This window comes from Parasteatoda tepidariorum, chromosome 3 (assembly GCF_043381705.1).
Source record: "Parasteatoda tepidariorum isolate YZ-2023 chromosome 3, CAS_Ptep_4.0, whole genome shotgun sequence".
NCBI classification, from domain to species: domain Eukaryota; kingdom Metazoa; phylum Arthropoda; class Arachnida; order Araneae; family Theridiidae; genus Parasteatoda; species Parasteatoda tepidariorum.
In genome coordinates, this window is record NC_092206.1 from 41,296,750 (window position 1) to 41,321,213 (window position 24,464).

A 24,464-nucleotide genomic window follows, 5' to 3' on the forward strand; every position below is an offset into this window, starting at 1 on the left:
TATATATAAAAGAAAAATTTAGAATCTAATACAAATAAAATCGGTCAAGTTCTTAAATGCTTTAAAGTTTTGACTTCTTATGTGTGTTTGATTCTTTTTAGAGACATTAAATATCAAAAATCTTTCACAGCTTTTGTGTAACGGAAGCCATAAATGGGCAATTATAACCTCTAACTAAGCATTGAAACATCTTTACAGAATAATAGAAAAAGAGTTATGACTTCCGTAATAAAAAATAATCCTAACTACTGTAATGACCAGTGGACTCTAACTGAATAGCGGTTCTTTCACTTCCCTTGGGCCTCATATTCCATCTTTCTTTTGATTCTGATCCAAGAATTTCTTTTGAGAGAATTACTGTTCTAACTTCGGACTTTAAATAACATATTGTATAGAACTGTAAAAAGAGCTTCGAACTGAAACTCGGCAGAAGAATATTATTAAAAGAAAATTTGAAAGAAAGAGACGTAATTTAATCGTTCTCCCTTCCTTTGAGGAAAAAAGTGCTTAAAGCGAAATTGCAGTAATAAAAAACAGTTTTTTCAAAGCAAAAATCTCATTCCGAGAACGAAAACGTGATATTAAAAAATAGGACATCTAAGAAATGCAAATAAAGTACTTCTTTTGCATTTCATTTCATAAATCCAATGATTGTGCACTGTAAATGTGTTTATGCTTTAAATGATTTAACACTGAGGCTTTAAAGCAAATTAGTTAAAACAATTTGCTTAAAAGTATTATCAGACCATACAAGTATGCGTATTTTTAAGTTTTATAAGAATACAAAAACCTCCCATTGAAAAATGACTTTTTGAAGACGAAACGTTTAGAATTAAGATATAGCAGAAGAAAAAATATTATTTAAACTTATGCAAATAGCATAACTAATATATCCTACTATTAAAAATATTTTGAGCATATTATAGATATCTATTTCTTTACTTCAATTTCTCTGGTAAGCAGCGTATTTCTTAATTGTTTACAAATCACTTTTAGCATATTAGGTGAAATCTTTATATGCCGTATAATAATGTTCAGAAAAAAAAATCAGAATGTTTAAGGAAAACGTGTCTAGCAAATGTTAAGGAAAAATAAATGCATGCAAATATTTAAAACTTAAATAAACATTGAAGATATTGACCTAAATTAATAAAGCGCCATACTACGTCAGTTGTTAATTGATTCAATGTAACTTTATACATATGCAATTAGAGAAAAGCTAACTTAACATAATGTTTAATATTAAATTTTTCCTTTTGAAGAAATATTTCTATTAATATTTTAGTCCAATAGACATTCCTTAAAACAGATTAAATAACTAGCTCACAGCGCTATTAATTGATTAAAAAACTTTATATGCTTCAAAATTATGCAAATTGGAAATAACAATCCACATGGTTCAAGCGCTGAAAATGAGCACCCATTTTCAAGACTTGCTAGTCGTGAATGTGAATAGAATGGAAGTGTGAGGAAATGCCTGATTTGCCCCTATCAGCCAATGGTATTTTTCTTGTTCTGTTTTTATTTTTTCTTCTCTATCAGCTACAAAGTTTTTTCGAGTTTTTTTTTCTCACTTTTATTTGCCCCCTTTTTTTTGCAACATTAGGTATTATGTTTTGAATCACTTTTGTGTTTTCTAAATCAAGTCAAGCCTTGAAACTAAGCACCCGTTTTGGATCAACTGAAACATGTAAACTATCATTACGATTTGTATATTTTTGAAGAGAAGGAAGGTTTTTAATCAAGTAATAATTATGAGTTTAATGGGCAAAGTTTAATACCCAAAATTTTTTTAAAAAAAATTATGTTTGTATTCAATACTATCAACAGAATTATCTCGTAATGTTCAATGGCAAATATTAAAATTTTTCATTTTACTGCTTTTTTCTCAGCTAGCAACGTATCAAAGCTCACCATAAAAAATATTAAAATACATTTTTTAAACACTTTCATTGAATACATTTTAAAATTAATAGTATTATTTATTTTTCAATTTCAATCCATTTTTTTAAAGTTTCTTATTCAATTTAACGAGAAACCAATGTACATTGATATCAAATATGCATAGTGAAAATCATACATCGATCGAAGCAACCTCTATTAATTAAAAAGCTTTTGTACTCGTAAGCTTTCTTTCTGACTAATTTAATTAAATTTTTAAATAAACTCAGCGAATAAAATTCCACACGGCTTAATCAAATGTACTAATGTAATGTAGGTAAGATTCTCCCAAACTTTTGTTCCAACCCTACCAGATCAAAGACATCCCCCTCATTATCATTTTGCCAAATGTCTCAACTAAAGCAATGAATGTATTTAGCAGAAAGGAATTTTGGGTAATGAAATTGACTTTTGGGAAAGTGAGAAACCTAGCAGTAATTTCGTTGTTGGCCTTAGAGATTATACAATACTCATTAGTCAGTTTCCGTGACAAACAGTGGGGAGCGTAAATTTCGCTTGGTCTATCGCTTTAATCCCGCAGCTCGAATTTCATCTCTATGTTGCCCTTCCCCAAACGTCGTTTACGGAGTAAACAAGGAAGCTCTGTAATGCATTGGGGCTGCCCCGTAACTGTTCGTTCTATGCCCTCATATCATGGTTTTAGACGGAAGGTGTGTTCGCCTCTCTCGCTGGCTTACGGACTGCATCATTAGTCATTGGTTTCCAACACTGCCCATTTTCCAAGTTTAAGTTAGTTTTATTCTCCACTGGGATAGAAAGTGTTTAGCTTTATTAATTTTGGGTTGAGAGTGAGAGATGATCTGGAATAGCCTTATGTATTGCATATTATGGTTCAGGCTTGAAATTAAATGTTGGCAAAAGAGCAGAAAAGTGTCTTTTTATTCCATAATTATTCAAACGGAATTGAGATGTGAAATTAATTGTTACGGCTGTGACATATTTTTAGAGGATATCCACAACGGTTTAGATAAACTGGAAAGAAATTGGCTATTTTGACAACTATTTTACTAGTGCTTGCTTTGACTTAAAAAAATTTTCAAAAATAACTGAGTTAGATATCACAAATAACTTGTACTCTCTCTCTCTGTGTATATATATCTATATATATTTATATATATATATCTATATATATTTATGTATATATATATATATTTATATATACAAAACCACAAGTTATTTTAAACATATATTACATACTAAGATAATAGTTTAGCTAAGTATCTGTATTTTCTTTACAAACATCACACATAACAATATGAAATGAATTTTAATTAATAAAAAATACATTTGTGCACAATGAAAACAAAATTTAAATTTAAAAAAAACTATTCTGATGATAGTAGATTTCAAATAAAAATAAGTATACACTATAAAAAGTCATTCTTTTTAATTATTATTAAAAAAAATTACAACTANATATTTATATATATATTTATATATATTTTAATATTTTATAAAAATATTTCACTTTAATAATTTATCTTCCTCTCTTTTCATTAATTTTTATTTCCATGTTTTCTTTTTTTTTTCAAAAACTTATTTTAGGAGTTCTGTATACTTACCGTTTATGAGCAAGAAATAAAACTTATTAGTTTTCTTAGTTCTTCTCCTTTTTCCTTTTTATCCTTTTTGTCTTTGTTGTGCCATATATATAGAAAAATTGATAGATAACGAGATCAAAGATGAAGATAGCAAAATTATATTTCTAACAATACCCATTTTCGAAATTTTCGATACTTTTATCATCTTATAGAGAAGAAAATATTCAGATTTAATAAATTTGAAAATAATGTAAGAAATCTTTTGAAATTACGTTATACATATATGTCAGTTACATTTATGCTTTTTATAGTAACTAAATGTTGGAAAAACAGCTAATTATTTTATAATTTTTCAAGCTGAATTAAAATATAAAATTAAACGCCATGTGTTCGTCCTATTTACTTAACTTTTATAACGTAATAAATGTTAATTCGTTCTAATTTATTGTTGGCTATTTAAGTTATCCCTTGAAAGAAATTGATAATTTTTGGAAATTGCAACCATTCTTCAACAACGCCTATACTTGGAGTAACCAGTATTTTAAAAATGATGTAAAGTGTTTAAAATTACGAGCAATTTGTCCAAATCACTGTAAAAAAAATTGATAGATGATTTAAACTCATAAGTGAACATAGCTAGTTTTTTTGTTCTTGCTATCAGTATTTATGTCTGTTTAAAGAAATCCAAAATAAAACTATACAAAACTTTAATTTTTTTATTTTTTCAAATACTGCGCTAAATTTATTGTGTAAAATCTATCAATATAAGAATATTTAACGTAAGAATCTGTAATAATAAATGCTAAAATAAGAATTAATATGGTAAAATGAAGTAAAATACATAATAATTAGTTTAAATTTTTAACTGTGTAAAATATGTTATCTAATTAAATTAGTCTGCTTAGATAAATTTTCTGTTTCAATCAATACCATTATATTACATTTAGCGACAGAAACATTTTGTGATAAAATTTATCTATACTTCTTTTTATATGAGCTAAGATTTTTATAAGTTTTGCCAAACTTTTTTATTTTCCTTTATCTTGCATTGAAAATAAAACATATTAAAACAACAGAAATATCGTAATATATCCATTTTATGTACATTTTTAGTCATAACTAATTTAAATTTTAGACTTATTATTTCGTGTAAAATATTTGAAAATAAATAAATTTCTATCACGACGTTAATTTTATTAATTATAATTTTATTAGTTTTATTGTTTGCTAGAATGACAAAAGAAAAAAATAATACACAAGAAATTACTGATATACGCATAAAAAAAACACCTAAGTTTACCTATGATTTAACGAAAATATTTTCCAGTTTCTTTTCCTACTTTTAACACCGTTTTCCGAAATTCTTTTGCCAGCGAAAATAAAAAAGTCCCAGTTTAAGTGTCTCGCATTTGAAGCAATGTGATGATTTCAAACTAGATATATAATCTTGCAGTGACGAATTATCTTAATATTAGAGCAGGCAAATGACGTAAATATTTTAAAAATTATTGAATTTTTTTTAAAAAAATAACCAATATTTCGGCACTTTCCCACCTAAACGAAAATTATCAAAATCACTGCCTTATTCTCTGTTTTTGCAAAATTTTATGAGCCTAGGTAAGGCAGCATTAGAGTAAGTTTCTAAATATTAAAACATTAGTCCATAAACACTTTTTATTTTCATAAAACTGTGGCTTTTCTTCATACTGACGTTTCGCGCTATTTTCAAAATAAGCGTAGACAGCGCTGGCTTTAAATAGACTAAACTTTACCTAACTATCATGAGTAACAGTTGCAAACTTACAGCAATTATAAAAATAGCGTATTATTCGCAAAGAAGGATCCTTTCATATTACGACGGAGCCTTCGTAAAACAACCATAAAGTATAACGCTTAATTATTTTCTTAGTTATAGAAGATTCTGGAAAAGAGTGCTTTTTTAAGTAATGATGCGAGAAAAAGATAAGTGAAACTTCAATTAAAACAGAAGTTTGTCAGGCATATGTTATTCTTGAATTTTACTTGAATATTACACATTTATAAAAAACTATTTCGCTTTGCTACAAAATATGGCATAAAAATCTTGAAAGAATCATAGTCCTATACACATTTTTAAAGTTTATATTTAATAATACTGTAGAGCTTTTAGCAAAAGAAAACATAACTCTTTGAAAATATCTAGGCTTTGTGTGATTGTCACTCGCTTTCTCGCCAGATCTTTTCGCAAATAGTTCTTTGTTGACTATAATTTTATTCAACTTTCATCCGATTCTGCATTTAGCTTACCTGGAGAAATGTATTTCATTCAGTGAATCGCATCACCGGTATGATGCCCGATTCCAAAATGCCAATATCATTTCAGTCTCCAGGGAATTTCTAGTCTATTCTCTATCCCTCAAAAGGCGTAGTATTTTTGGAGCGAAAGGTCATTCAGTGAGTGGAAGGTTGAATTCTTATTACACAGAGGGAAAGTCACTGACGATGCAATGAAAATAAAATCTAACTTCACTTTATGTTGAGGCAAAGCCTTGTCGCTTTAAAGCGTATGATATTGCTTAGTTCAATCAAGCATTTTGTTTCAGTCGCAATCTAATTAATATTAAGCTTATTTATTAACTTATGTGATTCGTGACTTTCGTAACTTGTGACTTTTGTTACTTATAAGTTTTGTAACTTGTATTTTTCCTAATTTCAATTTAGTTACTCGTTGCTTTTTTTTTCTTTTTTTGAAGGAATGTGAGTAATAAACCTTCACATTTTCTTTTAACAGTTTGTATTAAATCCATGAGGAAGAATTTCATTGAAATCAAGTAACGGCATAGTAAAATGAATAAGATTTCATCTATCGAAAAAATTTTAATAATGCTACCAGTAAATGGCGTATATAAACTGTAGAATAGGTTGGCAACATAGTCCCTTAGGGAATAAGTAGTTGCTTATTTTTATTTAAATAAAATAACTTTTTTAAAAAAATGGCGGTTATTTACTTGTTTTTTAGATAGCTTAAAAAGATTCTACAAAATTTAATAATCTCATGTGTCCATTATTTTCAAGTGGGACTTTGAATAAGAGATAGATTCTTGAATAAATAAAAATTCTTATTTTCTTATTTTTTTAACAATATATATAAGAAAGTTTCTGAGGATGTAATCAGAAGAAAAGAAAATATATTTCTCTTTAAATTTAGTTAATGCCTTATCACTTTAAACCGTTAAAAACTGCCAGTTACCGTAAATTATAGGGCGAATAATAATTTTGGATTTTTTTGTTTTTGCAACTCTTGTATCGTGTAAATTTATAGTTCTTAATGAATGTCTATATAATTACACTTGATGTCTCTGAGTAATCTATATCTTGATTTATGCAGCAAAAAATTTAAAAAAGAAATCTGATAACGGCGTACTAAAATAACGGGGATTTTATATAGAAAAAAATAACTGAAAAAAATAATATAACTCGATAACGTATTGTAGTTATATATCTTTGTTTAATTAGCGATATATTAATTTTTGAACTTATGTCACTTATGCCAATATTGTAAATCAAAAAGTATTTGACAAACTTTTATGTAAGAATAAAATAGTGTAGTTTTATCTAGCGAAACAATAATTTCCTAAATACCACTCTATGGTATCTTGAAACTTGGAAATAAAACAAAATAAGAATTGGAAAAAAGTATCAATCGCTTACAAAAATTGGTTAGGGTTTCTAACTATTTGCTACTACTTGAAAACAGTTAATTGTATATTGACCCATTTAATACAATAAACAACATAGAGAAAAACAATCCTTTTAATTGTATTCCACATTGTATAATAATGACATTTCTAGTTCAAAGAAATGTTCTTCTTTTTCGTAAAATCAAAATATATGGTATTTAAATCATTCATTTGATTTCCTTTTCCTTGGTGTGGTAACGGTTTACAAGAATTTCTGGTTTTTAGAATTACAGTTCTTTTTTCCACACATTTATTAAAAAATACTAATCACAAATGATAATGTAACATAATAAAGTTGTAATGTAACAGTTAAATGGTAATATAACAGTTGTAAAATGGTAATGTAACAGTTTTTATTTCATATTCTAAGGTATCAAAATAAAATTACCAAATTTACCAATTTTTATAGCATATTATGAAATTATATTTTCGTGTTAATCTTACCTAAATCATTACGATCCTGCTTTACCGTGTTTTTTAGTGTTCGCACAGAACCGGAATCACGAGTAGATTTTATAATATTTTGCTAGTTTTGAACTTATTTTTTTCTCTGTGTTTATCGGAAAATTTTACGCTCTTGGCATACAGTGTCATTTTTAGGTTCGATGTCCTCATTGTGTGATGAAATTACTATAGACTCGTTCATCACAGCCAAAAATCAAAAAGAGTCTTGTTTGGGAATCTGAGAAGCCAATGAGTTGTGAAATGCATCGACATGCTTTGGTTTGTGTAGGATATTCAGCGGAGGAGGTGACCAACAATGTCAACCTTCGTTAATCGATTGATACATTCATCTAAAATTGAGTTAACATGTATTTATTACTAATGAAAAGGAATTAAATAATTGTAGGGGTAATAACTCTACATTACTTGCACTTTAAATGAAGTAGTTTTTGCACATGGTATGTGTGACAACGAATGACATCATTTGGAAAATTGTTTCAAAATTATAATGATAATAATGCTTTAAAGGCACGCTTACTAAATTTTATACAGTTGTTGCACACACAATAACTAAGTCAATTGATCCAAATTGCAGGCTTATTACTATATTTCATGGCTAGAAGTATGCAAATACATTCTTATACGCTGGTAATTTATTGCCGATTCTTCAAACCTCTGAAAGCTTTTAATTTTAATGAAATTTGGGAAAAATTACACATGACATCTCAACACTTCTAATGTTATAAAACAGTTTTCGTCGTAATTCTTAAAAAATTGAGAAATTTAAAAATAATTTAAAAAAAAAGGAAATAAAAAAAATCTGAGAGTGTGCCGATTATATTTATATATATNATATACATAAAACAACATTATGTTATAAAAAGTTTTTGTTACATCAATGAATCTTTTGGTAAAAAATTTGTCTAAAGTAAAATATGGCATGTTATAAGAAATTAGGAGTAAATAAGCTTTAGAATTTAGCTTTATAAGAGGATACGGTTAATAAGAATGTGGCGCTTTGAAATAATTTTTTTAAAAGAGCCTGCCGGTCTTATCAGGAGGAAAGTTTCCCTCCACGTTCTTCAAACTCTAATTAATTTATTTTAAGGGAAAAATTCTCGCTTAGTAACACATAAGTGCTAATTACCGCTAATTGCTATCAAAAGAGAACATTTAGTTTAAGAACCCGAACGATGATAAAATATTTCATCGGTGAATAGATTTAGGCCTTTGATAAATTTTCAAGTCTTCTTTTGAAGTTCTCCTCCAATGATGATGCTAAAATTTTCAATCGAACAATATTTAAGGATATTTCCAGCTTTATTATTTAATTTCATGTTACTATATAATATTCTTGCAAGTCATTAATTCAATTTAATGAGATTTAATTAATCGCGTAATCAATCACAGCACATAATCTATTTCCTTTGCTGTAGGTAGTTTCATCAGATTTTTTTGTAAAACCCACGTAACCTTCTTATAAAGTGCAGATTGAATATCCAATCTATTACAATGGATGTTGACACAAACCAGGGGAAAAACTTAAAATTTGTCAATGGTACTTATATTTAATAATAACACTTGCTGCTGTTAATTGATTTTAAAAGGGTTTCTTGAATCATTATTGCTTAATACTGTTCTTTTTTTACGCTTAATATATTTTTTATTTATCTTTTTGTGTGCCTCAATGGTTTTTTATTAGCTCTTATTGGATGCTGTCTTATTTTTTTCCGTATTTTTGAAACAAACAAAAATTTAGATATATTAGTCATGTAATTTTTTTCATTGTGAATCAATGTCCTTAACAGATATTCCTTTTTTTCTTTATGTATTTTTCTACGTGCTTAGAGCTATTTATCAGATTTGAGCAATCCTTGAATTTGAGCTGTGGTGGCTCAGGGATAGAGCGTTCTCCTGCCAATGAGGTGAATCGAGTTCAAATACTAGCACTGACTGGTCGATACAAATTCTGCATCCTACTCGCATCTACCTCAGTGTTGACGTAAAATATCTTCAGTGGTAGATAGATCATGGATTATTCCCTTGCCGTCTGGCTAACCATGAAATGTTTTCATGTTTTCCACACCATGCAAAATAAATGAGGGTGAGTTCCATCAACCTCCACAAAGACAAATTTTTCCCAATACTTGACTTAAAAGTACCCTTGTCTAGTGAGTTGGATTCAAAATTACAAGGCTACGGAGTTGAATATTAGTATTCGTTAAAATCAAAATTAGGTTGGCTGTTCAACAACGGTTCTAAAATGAGAAGAAATCCTTGAATTTAATATATAAAAATTGCACGAGGAGAGAGTCCGAAAATATTGTTCCCTATCGACAGATGTGCATGAAAGCCAAAAAATGTATTCCGATATTAAAGATAAAATGTAACTTTATTTTTTAAAAAGTTCATACATTAGTCATACTGCTTTATCAGCTTCAAAAACCCATCAAAGAAGGTTGATCTTCATACGGAAGAAGCGCTGAACGCCTTGTGTGACTTCATTGTTTTCAAAGCACTTCCAGTCGAAATTCTTCTTCCTTCCAAAGTGCCTATAGCCGAGATTCTTTTTTCAAAACCAGAGGTAAATGGAAGTCCCTTGGAGTAAGATCAGAACTAACAATGTACTTCCAACTAAGAATTGCAATGTGGCTTTGCTTTGGTATTGTTGTTGCAATATGGTAGTTGCAATATGGCGTTGCACAGCGTTATCTAACAACAGAACATCGAATGTGAAATCTAGGTCTATTTTTTTCTTCTGCATATTGAGTTTCAATTTCGACAGAGTGTGACAGCATCGTGTAACCTTGATAACTCCAACTTCCAAAACGTTTAGCAGCAAAACTCGGTGATCAGATTGATAGGCTCGTTCCTCTTTTCACTTGCAGTGAAAAATAAGCCTCTGCTTTATCACGGTCGAGCGATATTCAACGGTACATAAACATTTTGAAATTTGAATGTTTTAATCTTGTAAAAAATTACAAATTCAAATTATAAAGAATAACAATGAAAAGGTATAGTATGGCCATCAACTCACACAATTATATTCGTAAAAATAGTGCTTTATTATGTTGTGTATAAAAGTAGCCAAAACATAATATATCAATGCAATAGTGTGTGAAGCATCAAAAAATGAAATATTCATTAAAATAATTTCATTAAGTACGTAACAAAAATTAGGGAAAAATTCAAAATAAAACACTAAAAGGAACATATAAAGTGAGAAGATAGAAAGATATCATGTATATACAATTACCTTGTTAAAATAATTTTAATTTATAACAGACGTTACGCAACTGACCCGATTCTAAGTTAAAGACTATCGATGCTAAAATTATTTAAAATATTTCAAAAACTAAGTTGTCATATTTGTTATTTGATTGAATATTAGAGGAGATTATTGGTTAGTCATAAATTTTCAAAATCTTTACAAAAAAGTACGAATCTAACTGTAATTTTTGCCACAGATTTCCACTTTTTCACCAAAAGTAATAATCTAGATATCTGGATATCTAAAATATTTTCTTTTATTAAATTAATATATAATTAACTCCATGATTTTGTTTAGAGTTTAAGGATATTTTTGAAATTACCGTTAATTTAATTATTTTCTGTAAAAGTCTGCCTAGTTGATTTTTGAGGAAATAAATATTATTACTGACTCTTATGATTCCATTTATTTGATTAAAATGGTATCGAAATAAAATTTCTTGAAACATTTAAATTCAATGTAGTTAGTATATTTACATTAAACGTAAAGTCATTCATTTTATCGTATATGCCAGCAATGCAGATGAATTTTTCTTCTTTAATACCCTAGTTCAAAAAAAATAAACAAAATTAGTATGAACATGATTATGAAGAATAGTAATTTCTTGGGGAAATATTATTTAACAGAATTTGATAATTTTGAAGCATAACAAAATCATCTCTAAATCTAAAAAAATGATATTTAGAGTGACAAAAATTAAATCCTTTTGGTATTCTATCTTTTGGATTAAAAAATTGTTTTTCATTAGGTATTTAGTTAATTAAAAAATACACTTTTTTTATTTAATAAAACCTGGAATTTGATTATTGATATTAATCTATGTAAACCATCTTTAATGACATTGTTAGTAATTTAACTTAAAAATTTCGAACAAAAAGTCCTATGTATACTTAAATAATTATAAGACCAAATAGTGATTGTTGTAAATTTAATCGGCATTTTGTGAAATTTGGACTAATTATTAAGTTTGAAAATTGCACATTATCAATTTTATTGTAGAAAGCTAAAGTAATTTTAATGATATAATATAATTAGCTACGATTGAAACTCTTAACTATTTTTTTAATTTCTTACTTAGAATTCTAGCACATATAAATTTATTTTCTTATTTCTATTTTACAGAAAATGGTTGAGTGTTCATAGCTTATATCAAAGTTCTTCGAAGTTGATTAATAGCAAGATTGGTTTTAGAAAACTATGTAGAATTAGACTCTCTAAAACTCCTCATGATCTTGTTTCCGACTATCACATCCTCCCTCCCTCCAACAAAACTATACCTTCTATTGATGTTTCCCTTTTCAGTAATGTCCCCATTTCTAGTGCTAGAATTGCTGGAAGATATTACATCTTTTGTCGATTTCTGTATTCAGCAAACTGCTTTTCAATTAAATGGCAATTTCTATAAACAAATGGATAATGGATGATTTAGCCATAGGCAGCCCCTTTCTCCCATTTTTTGTGACATAGTATGTATAGTTTTGAAGAAAATTTTTGTAAATTATTCAAATTCTAACTGTGGAAAATATATGCTAACAATTCGTTTGTCTTAGTAGACTGTGATACTGATTTTCAAGAGTATCTTTTAACAATCCCCTAATTGTCAGACTATACCCTAATTAATCAGACTATACCCTAATTAACACCCTAATTGTTAGAAAATTTCTGCACATCATACTAAATCTTCTTCTTTAAACTCCGAACTTAACTTCCTTTGCTCGACTGTTTCCAACAATGAATTTAACGAATCTGTAGTTGATTCATTCCTTGCTTAACTCTCTTAACCAAGGACCCCTCTTACACCTCTAATTCTTTTTAAGAACGTTGCCGTTTTTTCCAATCCCATTTGTTATAAAATTTCAAATACCCTCTTCCCGTTTCAATTTTAAAATCATTTTAAAGCTCGTTAACAAAGTAAATTTAAGTCTTTAAAATATCCTATTAGTTGTGAAAATCACAGAGGTACTTACCACATTCCTTGTCAGCGCGTTCATCTCAGCACAACCTTGGCTATATTGGACAAATTTAGACTTATGGAACACCATGCATAAGTCTGTTATCAAGAATACACGAAATCATTAATTGATGCATATTATTGGCATCTTGGGTATAAATTCAGTTTAACAAAGTCATAATTACCCCCCCAGTCATATCAGAGTTTGAAGCATGTCGTCCTTCTTTTTAAAATTTGTTTTTAAAATATCTTTTATTTAATTTTTTATTGTTTATTACTTTCTAATATTTAAATTTCTATATTTATTTATTCAGTAAAATATTAAAAGAAGACATATTGCTCGTAATGGATACTCTCTTAGGAATTCCCCCTCCAAAACAAAACACGAAAAGTTCTTTCTCATTTATATTGACCATTATTATTTGAAGAGTCATAAGAATTAAAAATATGTTTCATGATGTCACAACCCAACAGAGGCCTAATTCTTTCTTGCTTTATTTTTTCGAACACTGCGTAATGAGCTATAAAGTGCATCATGATACTTAGGTGTGGCGAAGAATAACTGTTTCCAAATTTTGTATCATTAAGACCTTCATTCAATAGAATAAAATTATTCATCTGTTTTAGTACTAATTGTAAATAGATTGTACAAATTGTATATAGCTAGTAAGCTACTGAAAAATAATTAATCTCTTAAAATTTAACAAACTGTGCTCGGGAGAATAGGTTAAGATATGCGTTCAGGTGAATAGATGTGCAACAGCTGAGTAACTGACCACCCAGGTGAGCTAAGGGACAATCAAACGTATTTCATCAAAGAACATTGCGTATGGGCCCCACATCTCATGTTTGCTTAATGCACGTATGATGACTGGATGAGATGTGTTTATTGGCAACTGAATATCCATTGAATACAGGTGACTTTTTTTCCGATAACGTAATCACGTTTTATGCTCTATCTGACAGATGGATGTTGACGTATACGGCCTGAAATGTCTGAGTGCAAACATCCACAAACAATTGCCGGAATGGTCCAAACTAGTAAGGGGATCATATTGGTCTGGGGCATATTTTTGTGGTATTCTCCGGGTGCACTCATCACTGTGGAGGGGACGATATCAGCACAAGTACGCACTTGTCCTCGTAAGGACCATGCCCAACCCAAAATACATATTGTTATTCTCAGGATGTTGGAATTCACCAGCAGGACGATTTGACGTGCCATACAGCTGGCACTGTACGTGTGTGGTTTGAAGGTCACCAAGATTAGTTTAGCACACTACCATGGCCACTAAACTGGATCAAAAGCCTTTACCTTCCTATTGACACAAATATTATATTAAACTATTTACACAAGAGTTATCGGAGAACATTTAACCTATGAACAATTTTTATTCATAAATATGTTTTAATTTTTGATCGGCTACAGGCAATAGTTATAATAACGATTCGAATTATTTTAATTCTAGCTTAAAGGTCGTTTTCAGTATAGGGGGTAAAGTAATCACTGAACGATACTACGAAATTTTGCTTAAAACTGAAAGACATATGCCGATACACATAACGAACCGATTCTAATGAAATTTTTTGATAATTATCATATTTTGCTTTTTTCTACGATTTTACATTACTAGATAGAACAAAACATGTTTTTAGTTGTCCATTCCATCAAAATATTGATTAACTGACAGTATTCTGTATCTTTAAGAATCATGTTTTTGCTCAATTTCAATTCATGATGGTCGAAATTTACCAAAATTAAATGATTTTTCTAGTGCTTATTCATTTCAAACGCCCGTAAAATACATATTTCCACCGTTATCTATATTAAAACTACACAGTATTAATTTCACTTTAATAGGTACCAAGGATGCAGATTTTATCTACATTAGTATGATTGGTGTTGATAAAAATTGCACCAAATACCGTAATACCAAGAAGTGCCTAATACCAGAATCAAATCTAAAGCACAGCTAAGCAACTAAAGCAATATAAAGCACAATTTTTGTCTACTATTGAGGGTAAAAAAAAGTTTTTCAACGTACCCTGTTACTTGAGAAGCAGTAAATTTTATTGATCTAGTTCTAGAAAATAGGAGGCACAAATATTTTCACTGAATCAACGAAAATTTAAGAAAACCATAAACTGCAATCAAAAAATAAATTTCATTTCTCAATACATTTTAGGTTAATATTAAATATAATCAATCATATATTTTTAAATCCGAAATTAGTCAACGATAGCAATCTGAAACATCCTAAAACTGTATTAAAATATTATAGAGAAAATTTAATGCTTAAGTATCCACTGACTATTTTATATTTCTTTATATTTATCATCTAATCCATTGGTTTTATGTAATTGAATGGTCATGGATTTGAAAAAAAAATGCTTTTCATACATAGACAGTATTTATGTATTGTAACTTAACTATTATTATATATCTAATTACACTTCATTATTTGAGCCCTAGCGTTATGAAGTTATTCAATTATTTAAAAATGTATCAAATTTAGTTTCAAGTACACCAAAAAAAAATGTAGTATGAAATTACTGACACTACTGAAATTTCTGCTCTTAAGAATACTTTAAGCTTTATGTTATCAAATAATATTTCAGCAAACTAAGAAATTCATGCGCAAGGAGATTCATTCCAATAACTTCGAAATTAATTAAATTCATCTCTTTGTGAGATAGAATATAGATTTATTGATTTCATACCGAATATGCTTTTAGACAATGCAAATAAAGATCTGCTTTTGCAATATGTATGTTAATCATGTTCACTGAGTATAAAATTTTTCATTAAAATTTTTAAGATAGCTTTTTATAATAAGTAACCGTTAAATAAATCTTCCCGTAGTATTGCTTGAGGAATTCATTGTCGTCATGTTTATTCATAATCATAAAAATACTTTATTGTATTTTTTTTCAAATACCCCAAAATAACATATACTCAGCTATGCACAGTTTGAAATTTCTTAGATAAGAAATTAAATAACCATTTTTCCTGGATAATTTATTCATTTGTGATTTTACAATATGCAAACAAAATATTCAAATTATTACTATAAAGTTACATAACTGTTAATTAAATAATTTTATCTGTGAATATGGTTAAAAATTGTTTGGTGAATATTCGCAGTTAAAACTGTTAATTGTAAAAATTGTTTTTTGAATATTTACAGCTAATACGGATAATCTACCAAAATTTTATCTGCGATGACTAGACACAAATTCAATGGGAATCGAGTATACGTTCTTCGGAAGGTGGAAGCTGAGCCATATGATAATGATTACGAAATATTTTATATTGCCTTAATTGTGTAACTGTTCTCCGTACGGGAAGAAAAAATTAAAGCAATACTTAACAGCACTACGAATTCATGCACAAAACCGAAAGACAATAAAAGCACAATTAATAAAGCTGAAATAATTCTATTTTTTCTCCTTACTTAATACCACGTATTGTCATTGCTGGTGGCTTTACTTTATAAGATCACGCAAATCACGTTTTTAGTAATTCATCCCTTCAAATAGTACGCTAAAATGAATATTTATCTTTACTTCATTAACTTTGTATTTTAGTGCATAGACTATTTTTCTTTTTATTTCATTTAGAGCATACATAGCGATAGAGCATACATAGCGATAGAGCATACATGGTGATATTTTACGCTTCTTCGAAGGGAATTATTACTAGTTCCAGTTTAGTTTTTCCAACTTTCCAATAATTTGCTCTATTAACTTTATAAATTCTCAAAGCAGTTAACTTAATTTTTCACATCAAATACATTTGATTTTAAATTATTAGTTTAATGTAAACATCTTTTCAAATCATATAGCTTTAGGCAAAATTAAAACTTGAATTCAGATAACTTAAGTCCCAAAATATATATCACAATGATAAAGTCCCAATCGGGTGACATAGAACACCACGTTCACGTTGATCATTCAATTTGTTTGATTTAACGAAAAGAAATTACTGAATATCTAAAATGCGCATACTTTTTATAGATGCTGTGAGATATGAATTATCCCAGATGTAATTTTTTAAATATTTCAAAAACATAATTTATAGCAGTTTCAGATTTTTCATTGACGCGTTTTGAAGAACCATTGGAAAATTCGAACATCTCTCCCGAACGATCTAAGTGAAATTTTTGAAAGATTCCGGAATCGGGTTCTAAAATTGTCTGGGTCTCTCACAAAGTATTTCAGGATGATAGTGCAAACGGTTTCATGAAAGAGAAGCAGGCAAAAAGCTGTATTAAATATTTAAGTCTTGATGAAGATTCACCGATATTATTATGGTGAAAATTAAGAAGTCAACATGTCAATGTTTATCTAATGTGTGTTTGCAGGCATGAAAATGGGCACATTAACAGGCTGGTTAGAAACTTTTACATATTTCTGAATTTTTCTTGTAACTAGCATTTCTGCCTATGATGGGTTGCTTGAATGTTGGAACGTCAGGAATGATGCATTTGTGAAAGCTGTAATCATAGCCTTTAAAATTATATTGGAGAAATTCCATTACAGTTAAAAAAAAGACAACAACTTATCACTCATGGGCTGCAATAGCGGCACAACTCAAAATATCAAGTTTTGAGATACGTGGGCTTAAAATTTTCATTGCTGAGAAAAATGCATAACAAATGCTTCAGTTTGCTTAAACGTAGATTACCTTCAAGTTGAATTATGAGTTGTGCTAGTATTGCTGCTGAAAAAATGGGTATTTTCACATTTACACCTGTTCCTAGTCCAAAACGCGTGTTTTTTTAGTTGTGCCACTATTGCAGCCCATGAGCGATATATTTCCATAAAATTTTAGTATTTTTATGAATAGGGGTAAACTTACGCTTCGCGCATTCATAACTCGAGTATGGAAACTTCAGAGAAAGTGGTTACTGAAAAGAAGTTAATGGTTTGCTGTGATCTGTAGTGGAAGCACGAAAATTTATTCTCTACAAATTCCAAAATCAGTTGTAATAATCATCAAAAAAGAGCACTATTAACTAATACAAAAAACTGTAAAAACTGTGTTTTATAATGTCTTCAACAGTCTAAGGATGGCATAAGCAAGTCTAAGGACAAAATTGTCGGAGGCTAACGCAGGTATTTCAAATGGAATTATCCTCTATGCCAGTGTTTCCCAAACTTATGACTTTTGCGTACCCTTTCTAAATTTTTCGTAACGCTGTGTTCCACTAATTAAAATATGAAAGTATTTTTTACTATAACAGAATCGTAAAAAAGTTAAAAATCACAACTGACTGTTGAGACCACTCATTATCAACTGTTAATTCTGCAAAAAAATAGCCAATAGAAAAATACGTAATCGTAAATTTTCATGCTAGCTTTGTTTTTAAATAAAATTTTCTGAAATTTTCGTTTGTTGCAAGATAAGAACCAGTACCCCCTCTAAACTGTTCCCGTACCCCTGGGGGTACGCGTACCACACTTTGGGAAACACTGCTCTATGCAACAGAAAAAATTATTTAGTAGTTTTTCTCGCCAACATGGAGGAGCTGGACTGCTACATATGACAGCTCTGGAGAATAAACTATCGGGTTTTCTAAGCAAAGGTCAGTAAACTACGCAACACTATATTTTTTCTGTTTTATTTTTAAAACAATTTCAATTGGTAGTAACTTTTGAGTCACTGGTTATTCAGAAAAGAAAAAACATTTTAGGTAAAAAAAATCTTACGAAATAGTAATTTATTTGATTCACAGGGTGAGGAAGAAAAGGTAGAATTGAAGTTAGTGTTGTAATTTACTCCATACATTATTAATTTATATAGTGTATTAATGTTAATTAAGTTCTTATTAATAAAGGCATTTAAAAAAACGATGCGTAAGATAACTTAATTTAGTTACAGAGTGAAATGTGTTTTTATAACTTGAAGATTTGACTGAAAAAAATGTTTTCAAACTTAAAAAAAAAAACATTCGAGCTGTAAGATAAGTTTAGGATGAAAAATTTAATTATGAAACTTAAGACCTTATGAAAATGTGTTTTAGTGTAATAGTTATTTAAGAAGTTTTTCTAAAAATACCTCTTTTATTTTTCTTTATTTTATTTCTTTTTGAGGGGAGGAAAGATGAAAAATAATTTAAAGAACTAATTTTTGAATGAAAAATTTCGGGTGAAAATATTTTCTTTCGTGTCTACTTCCTTTTTCTAGTTCTAAATGTTCATTTTTTAAAAAAAAATAATAAGGTGAAGAGTTAAATGTCAAGAGACTTTAGAGAAATAATTAAGTCAAGTAGCTTAACTTTCTTGCTGTTATAAAATATAATAGTTAGTAGTGAACCTTTGATAACAGGATATAGGAGGAAAAAAAATTAAATTTTACTAGTAGTTAAGCGTAGTTCGAATACACTATTAGTTACTTAAATACATCGTTAGTGAATTTTATATTTTGAATATAGTTCAAATTGTGTGTTTAAAAAAATGGAAGCTGTTATTGGCTTCGTTTTATAAACTTATGGATATTTCAATAAGAAAGAATAAGCTAGTGAATAAGGAGTATTAATTGCGTTAAAGAAATACAAAATGATGACTACTAAACTTTTTCTCTTTGTTTTGTTCTTGCAATATTTCTGTTGCGATTTAAATGAACGTTTTTTTCCAATAATCTTTAATGTCTGTACAAATCATTTAGCTGTTGTATCGCTTTGCATTTTGAAGTTATCGTATTTTACTTCTTTTATCCTTTTTAGATTGTCTTTAGCTTACACAAACTATTCTATAATAGTTGATGGGACACTTTTAGCTTTCGACATTTTTTTTAAATTACTAAAATGACTCAATACATTGAAAATAATTTCACACTTAAGAATTGTTCAGTTCATGTGAATATTCTTACAGATATACGATCATGCGATTTTCATACTTAGCATAAAGATTTCAAGCTACCGACAGTAAATTACGCAAGAAAACAAGTGTTTTTGAGCACTTTATACCAGAAAATCAAGCAATAAGCTTGTTACTTGTATCTTTTACAATAGTAGATATTTCCAATTACTGCATGGTCCAATTACTGTATAAATCTTGCTTAAATATTTATAGAGACATGGACATTTTTATCAAACCTAATTTCTACATAACCTAATTTTTTTGTCTTACGTTTTCTTTTGCTATAATTTTTAAAAATATGTGAATACAATTTTTTTGAAGCATTTAAAAATTAATTAGAAAATCTCTGTTTTAAAATTTGAAAATAAAAATTCGTTAAAACTTCGAAAGATATGAGAATTATAAGTATTTTTTTACATTGAGCGATTGCAAAAAAAATTAAGATAATATTTTCATATTCTTGTAGTATATATATATATATTAACTAGTATATCTAGTATATATATNTTTATATATATATATATGTATGTGTGTGTGTCTTTGTGTGGATCTAGATATAGATAGACATAATAGTATTACTTTGATATTCTGATCATGGTCTGTAAATCTCAGTGATCCCCAACCGATATATAGTCGGATAACATTTAATTTTATCTGCTATTTTAGAGTATAAGGGGTGAGTTAAACTCTTTACCAGGGGAGCTTTTAGTGGCTATCACGTCTTAAAGTGTCCTCAAACTAAGTCCCGCATCACTTCAGTTAATAGATGGCTTCCCCCCATTGAATCCTATCGTTGCCAGGGAATTTAACTAAAATACCATTTCCGGGATTAACTTTGAATTCCCGCAATAGTAGTTTAATCTCAGTGGAACGTACATCTCTGGCAGAATGTTTCCTTCTGCGAACTTGCTTTGATTGTGAAGCAGAGAACAAGTTTCAATTGTTTAAATATGGCAAATGTAAAACCAACAGTTGTACTGAATTCATCGTGTATAAGAGGAAATTGTAATTCCTTCTTATACACGTATCCTTCTTACACTTAAATTAAAGGATTTGTATAAAAATAATTACTGTCTTATTAGTAATTTTTTCGGATAGTTTTTTGAAAAAATTAATTTTAGTAATGAGGGAGGAAAATTTCAAAAATTAATAGAAAGTGACAGATAAAGGTATTTCACTGTAACACATGAAAAATCACTGGCCACACACTGAAGAGGCAGTCTGTAAGTAAAAGACATGTGAGAGATCTTTTGCATTAGCATTTGTACATTACCTCTGCGCATACTAACGCAAGAATATAAGAATTCTCCATTACTATGCTTCTTTCATTCATCCTCCGTGTGTGTGTTCTCATGTTTTTACTGATAAGTGCGGACGGGATAGCCTGGACGGTAGGGCTCTGGGCCCATATCCGAGAGTTCGTGGGTTCGAACTCCACCAGCCGAAGACTCCCCGTGTAGTAAAGTGACTGATGCGCGTTAAATCTGTCAAGTCACAAAAGTCCTTCTTGTTCCCATAACAAATCAATACCTCTGGGGGTACTGGATTGGAGATCGATCGTTCTCTGATTCAGGTGAAAATTACGATCTGTGGAGGAATGAATAGATGTATGAATGGATCCGTCTTATAAACGGGTTTGACGTATGGTGTGGCAGAAGTCGAATTCTTGGCCATAGATGGCGCCACTATAAAACAAGAACAATTGTACCCGCTCTACCTAAATAGGCATACGTCAACAACTGATAATTGCGGTGTTTAATATTTAACCTACTGTTTTGAATAATATATAGTGCATTAATGAAAAGAATAGAATAAAGGAAATATAAATAAATATTATTTAAGATATATATAATATTATCTAACATGTTAAGAATGTCAGATGGGAAGTAAGTTTAGTAGTATTTTTTTTCCGAATTTCTATTATGTTATGCCATATGTGTAAGCCGTTCCCTGCTGTTAATAACGATTTAATATATAACTGTGTTAATCTCAATAAGTTTTCCTCCAAAAAATTCATATTCGTCTTAAAATTTAGGGTTGGATTAAATGTATGATGTATATTTCGTAAAAACCGCAAGCAGTAATACTGTGCACATATGATATTATATACTCAAGATACAGAAAAAGGATCAAAATAAAAAGTTCTTGAATACTATGACACATGTAAAAACAAAGCAATCAAAGGAAGTATACTCATTAGAGAAAATTGGGTTTGTGTAACATCTGTTTTAACATATATGACCATATGTATGACCTTTATTATAGACCATATATATACATAGAGACCATATATATGACCTTTCCCGAAATCATTAAAATTTTGTCCTAGAACAAGAAGATCCTATCATTATTTTGACAGTTATTGAAAGTGGTCCGTTTATTTTTTCGTGCACTGTAGACGAATAATTATAGTTTGTTTTATTCTACGAGTCCTTTTAATTTTTTCTTTTTTTACCAAACTGAGTATTAGAATATCATATCGAAACTATTATCTATCTGAAGACGATTACATTGCGCAATGGTATTTTTCAAGAGAGATAGAACAACATTCGGACTACTAAAAGATCAAATTTCTTGTTTATGGTTATGGTTTCTTGTTTATGTTAGTTATTTTCTCACGTTTCTACATGTTAGTTCTTTTACGTTAAATGACTAATTTACTGCTAAAATTTTACAAAATGTAATACGTTTGCTTCAAATGGATATAAATCACCAAAAATATAAAAGAAAACTTTCCTAATGTTATGTTTTTAAAGCAATTAATAATTAATGCTACATTCTGATCCAAAATACAACCACCTTTTTTTATAAAAAGCAACCTAAACATACAAATATGCATAAACATACTTTCAATTATATAAATTAGCAGTAAATTATGACATTACTATCCTATTACAATAATTAAGGTCAAATTATAGTTTTAATTTAAAGTCAGAGAAGAAGAGTTATATCGCATTAAGAGTTATATCGTATTGACGAAAATCATCAAATAATTTGAAGTACTAATGTCACCTAATATGAAGTTTGTAATTTTGATATCTCAAATTTATAATGTAGCTATCTATTTATAAAGTTACTATCTATTTCACTCAAGATGCAATATACTTCAAGCATCATCAAACATATTACCCAAGGAATAAAACTTGTTTTCTAATCATCATAATTTTCTCATTAAATGTATATGATCTTAAGAGCGATCATTATATTGAATGAAGCCAATTTGTGTATTTAATTAAATACTGCTCATCAGAGCAATCCAATTAATTATTAACAAATTCCAGTGAATAGTCTTTCATCAATACTTGTATTCAAATTTCAAGTCTTTTCTTTCCTTTCTTCATACTTTCAAAAAAAAAAAATAATAAGGAACACTCACCGAAAATAATATTTGAAGAGGCTTTATTTTTCAGTTTTTTTCATTAATTGTTTTTGATTGCGATTGTAATTTTCTTTAAAGCTATTGAGCTCTGCAAATGATGAATAAAAGTTGGCCGTTAGGATTGTTGTCATAATATACTTTTTTGAATTAAGAGATTTGATAAGTTTTGATACGATGATATTAATAGGGAAATAAATGTGTGTAATAATGAATGCTGTTCAGATGACGAGAATACTTTCTTTAAAAAAAATAATTAATGAAAGTTTGTTATTTATATAATTTTGAGTTATTTAAAAAATTATTTATATACCGTATAATATCTATCTTATTTTCTGTATTCCTCATACGAAAGGAATGTATTTTCTACGTGCTACTAAAACTAATGTTTTATATAGGTTAATATTTCAAAACTAAACAGCATATAAAAACTAACTACCGGAAATTACTTAATAAGATGAGATAAAATAAGATCTGTAATGCTGGATGAATGACTCTAGTAGGCTTATGTTTACATAAACTTTAAAGACTGTTAATAGCTATCTGCCTGATTGAATTTTACAAATTTGAAAAGTTTATATTAGGCACAATATTAAAATGATGGATCATCAAAAACTTCCACACATTATTAAAAAAGAAGTTAACAGTAAATAAAAAAGTAAAACCTTAGTAATAAAAAGCATCAATGTAATCTAGATTATTACTGCACACACCCGTCAAGTATTAATATCTGCCAAAAACTGACTTTTTGTGGTGGTTCATTTGTGTTCCAAATTTAAACACATATTAGTTGTTATCTTGTGGAAATACAATTGTGTTTTATTTTGTAACCAGCGTTGAACAACAGTTCTAATTCTGAGTTTACGATTATCACTGTTCTACTCAGTGGCCGTGTAATTTTGATCCCGACCTAGAAGACAAGGAAACTTCTGGACCAAACATTGGTATAAACTAACATCCGTGAAGGACTTAGTGAGAAGTGTAAAATTAATAACTTAACTAACTTTACCGATAAGAGTAAGTGACGCTGCTAAGACCCAGCAGGTATTTTATTTCAACTTAACGTTACATTTTTCTTTTGCTGCTCGAAAGCTATAAGACTTAGAAATTTGTATGGAGCTGTACAGAAAATTCCTCCTGAAGTACGATGGATAAAAAAACTTGACAGTCGATTATTAAATCTGAAGTTATTAATGTAAAATTAAAGATATTATTATTTTTAAATTTATAACTTGTAGTTAAAAATAAGGCCGCTCTTTAACCTTCTGAAAAGCAATTTGCAATTACAAACGTATGTATATATATATATATATATATATATATATATATATATATA

General features: G+C 28.8%; 1 protein-coding gene across 4 annotated transcripts in view; it reads left to right on the forward strand.

The window, feature by feature from the left end:
• Positions 1-24,464, forward strand: part of LOC107453431 (nephrin) — a 259,466-nt gene that overhangs the window by 155,627 nt on the left and 79,375 nt on the right. The window lies entirely within an intron of this gene.